The sequence below is a fragment of the Vombatus ursinus genome, unplaced genomic scaffold (assembly GCF_900497805.2).
Source record: "Vombatus ursinus unplaced genomic scaffold, bare-nosed wombat genome assembly UNPS02010788.1, whole genome shotgun sequence".
In the NCBI taxonomy this organism is placed as follows: domain Eukaryota; kingdom Metazoa; phylum Chordata; class Mammalia; order Diprotodontia; family Vombatidae; genus Vombatus; species Vombatus ursinus.
Genome location: NW_020950566.1, coordinates 4973635 through 4977716, shown reverse-complemented (window position 1 = coordinate 4977716; position 4082 = coordinate 4973635).

Below are 4082 nucleotides of genomic sequence, written 5' to 3'. Positions count from 1 at the left end.
AATGAAACAGAGGTTAGCAGTGGGTGGCTAAGCCCAAGGTGAAATAAAATAAATGTTTTCTTTTATTGCCTTATAAATGCTTTTTTTTTAAATTTCTAGAGAACCTCTACTATACAAGAAGATGATAATGGCAGTTGAAGGTCTCTTATTCATGCTATTCCAATCTATTCTGGAAATTTAAAAAGGTAAAAATGATTCATACAGAAATTGCCGCTAAACATTTGTTTATTGAAATGAATCAGAAATAATTATTAAGTAGATGAATTCGCATCTTCACAATCTCCTGGTTTCACAAACATAATTTTCTGTAAAATCCAGGGGGAAATATTTGCTCTTTTGACAGATATTGTAAGTTACAGGACAGGGCTTTTTTCCTGTCTATAGAAAAACAATTATCAGTTCTACTCCCTCTGCTAAGAATCAATCTGCTGTAGTGAATAGGTTGATAAACTTATAGTCAGAAGCACCTAGGTTCACTTTCCATCTCTATTGTAGACAGGAAGACCTATGTTGACTTCCTACTTCTGACGCTCACTAGTGCGTGTGCTAGGGTAAAATTAAGCAAGCCACTTGATCTCCATTTCCTTCTCTGTAAAATGGAAACAACAGTAACCTGTAGTATGTACCTCACAGGGCTGTTACAAAGTTCAAATGAAACAATGTAAAGTCTTTTGCAAAACTATAAAGCACTATCTATGTGCCAGTTGTTAACATTACTGAACATTAAAGTGATTCTTCTTTTATCCTGGCCTTGGTTATCAGAATCTTTTATAAGTTTGCTTGTTAAACACACACACACACACACACACACACACACACACACACACCACTAAAAAATAAACAAACAAAAAAGCCCTCCTATTGGAGTTAGCATTTTTTTTTTTGCTAAAATGAAGTCAGTTAAATGTTTTGGTGTCAATAATTACTCCCCTCAAGATAACTTCAGAAGATTGTACAAGTTAGGAAAATAAGGACAATCTGTCCCCTTTCAGGATGTCATTCAACAACATTTAGCTTTTAGTATTTAGCTGAGAGTCTGGGTATAGTTTAATGGGGATGGAGGTGGGGATGAGGAAACCTTTTCTCTGTGATCCTTCAGAACCATCTGGAATACACATGAGATTAGTTCACTACCATTGTCTCTCCAAATCATCAGTCTGTTGTTCCAGGTGTGTGAAGTGCCTGTGTGGCTTGGGTTTAATGCTTGATTTTCATTATGCCCAACAGCTTTGTCCTTTATTCTCTGAGGGATGTGTTTTCAATACCGCAGGAGATTTCTTTATGCTCGACCAAATACATCTTTACAAACATCAGTTCAACTGGTGCTAGTCCTCAGGTGGATTATGGGGATGGATGGGAACAAGGGCAGTGTGTAGGCCCTGGGACTTTTCAAAAGTAGCATTATTTCAGCAGAAGGACGGATTTCTTTAACCCCACCCCCCAAAAAAAGAAAAAAAGAAAAGAAAACCAGATATTCTCTCTCCTAACATTAATGACGAGGCTGCAGAATTTCTCAAGGACAAAGTCAAAACACATCATGAGTGAGACAGAGGAAAGCAGAAAAGGAAAAGAGTGAAAGGCAATGTATAATTTTAAGAAAGGCCAAATGGAATGAATGAGCAAGGAAAAGCAGATAGCCTTAAAAGGGGGTGATTTCCGAAAGAGGGGAGGGCCAACAGCAGTTTTTCTAACATGGATTTAACATTTATTACCATTAGACTGGTGGACAAAAAGCCTGACGAAGGTCAAATCATTACTAGAATGTTCGATTTTATTTAATTCAGCAAACATTTATTACATTGAAATTACTATGCCTTCATTTACACATTCATTGGAAGCCTTTCCTAAACTCTATGTGTCTCTCCTTCCATCTCTTGCTAAACACTGATTCTTCTCATCTGAGGGTCTTTCCTCCCAATAAAGAATCTCATCAGTAGCTTCAGGGAAATATTGAGGGTTTATGGAGGGTGCTGCCAATCATCAAGAAATAAAGACCCCTGTAGTTACTGGATGGCAGTTATGTCCCACTACCTTACCTGCCATACAGTTATAGGAAACAGAGCTATGTTCACCATGGAGGAGGTCATAAGTATTCAGCCTAGGGTTGAGCACTGGAAGTCATTTCAGGAGCCAGTGAGTAACCTCATTTTTCAGGTGAATAACCAAGGCTCTGAGAGGTTGTGTCTTGTCCAAAATCACATATGTGATTAGTGGCAGAGGTGAGGTTTGAACACAGGTCCTCTGACTCCAGAGTCCATTCATTTAAAAGTAATTGTAATCTACACAAAAATGAGCATTTCCATATACATGAACATATATACATCTATTTACCCACCAATCTGTTTTATATACCTTTTTTTTTCCTTTAGAGGCAATCAGGGTTAAGTGACTTACTCAGGGTCACACAACTAGTAAGTATATAAGCCTGAATTTGAATTCATGAAGATGACTCTTCCTAACTCCAGGTTTGACAGTCTATCTACTGTGCCATCTAGTTGCCCTGTTGATTCAGGGTCATGAAATTTAAAAGGCATTGGTATCACTTATACTTCTTTAACAAGTAAGAACTATTTAATATAGCTCCTAGTTAGAAAGAATATAGAATAGGCAAAGAAGAAACAAAGGTATTGCTCTTTGCAGATGATATGATGATATACTTAGAGAATCCAAGAGAATCAAGTAAAAAACTACTTGAAATAATAAACAACTTTAGCAAAGTTGCAGGCTATGAAATAAACCCACATAAATCATCAGCATTTCTATATATTACCAACAAAGCCCAACAGTAAGAGATAGAAAGAGAAATTCCATTTGAAGTTATTATAGACATTATAAAATATTTGGGAGTCTACCTGCCAAAACAAACCCAGGAACTATATGAACACAATTACAAGACACTTTTCACACAAATAAAGTCAAATCTAAGTAATTGGAAAAACATCAGTTGGTAGGTGAGCTAATATAATAAAAATGACAATTCTACCTAAATTTATTTACTTATTCAGTGCCACACCAACCAAACTACCAAAAACTGTTTTAAAGAGCTAGAAAAAATAATAACAAAATTAATCTAGAAGAACAAAAGGTCCAGAATAGTAAGGGAGCTAATGAAAAGAAATGCAAGAAAAGGTGGCCTAGCCATACCAGATCTTAAATTGTACTATGAAGCAGCAATCATCAAAACTGCTTGGTACTGGCTAAGAAATAGAGTGGTAGATCAGTGGAATAGGTTAGGTACACAAGATACAATAGTCAATGACTATAGTAATGCACTGTTTGATAAACCCAAAGACCCCAGATTCTGGGATAAGAACTCACTATTTGACAAAAACTGCTGGAAAAACTGGAAAATAGTATGGCAGAAACTAGGCATAGACCAAAATCTTATACCATATACCAAAATAAAATAAAAATGGGTACACGATTTAGATATAAAGTCTAACACTATAAGCCAACTGGGAGAGCAAGGAATAGTTTGCCTGTCAGATTTGTGGAGAATGGAAGAATTTATAACCAAACGAGACAGAGAACATTATGAAATGCAAAATGAACAATTTTGATTATATTACAAGATTAGGAGGGAAGCAGAAAACTGGGAAAGAATTTTTACAACTAGTGTCTCTGATAAGGGCCTCATTTCTAAAATATATAGAGGACTAAGTTAAATTTATAAGAATATAAGTCATTCCCCAATTGAGAAATGGTCAAAGGATATGAACAGGCAGTTCTCAGATGAAGAAATTAAAGCCATCTATAGTCACATGAAAAAGTGCTCTAAATCATTATTGATTAGAGAAAGGCAAATAAAAACAACTCTGAGGCACCACATCATACCTATCAGATTGGCTAACATGACAAAACAGGAAAATGATAAATGTTGGAGAAGATGTGGGAAAATTGGAACACAAATACAATGTTGGTGGAGTTGTGAACTGATCCAACCATTCTGGAGAGCAATTTGAAACTATACCCAAAGGGTTATAAAAATGTTGACCCTTTGACCCAGCAATGCCACTACTAGGGCTGTATCCCAAAGAGATCATAAAAAGAGGGAAAAGACCCACATGTACAAAAATATTTAT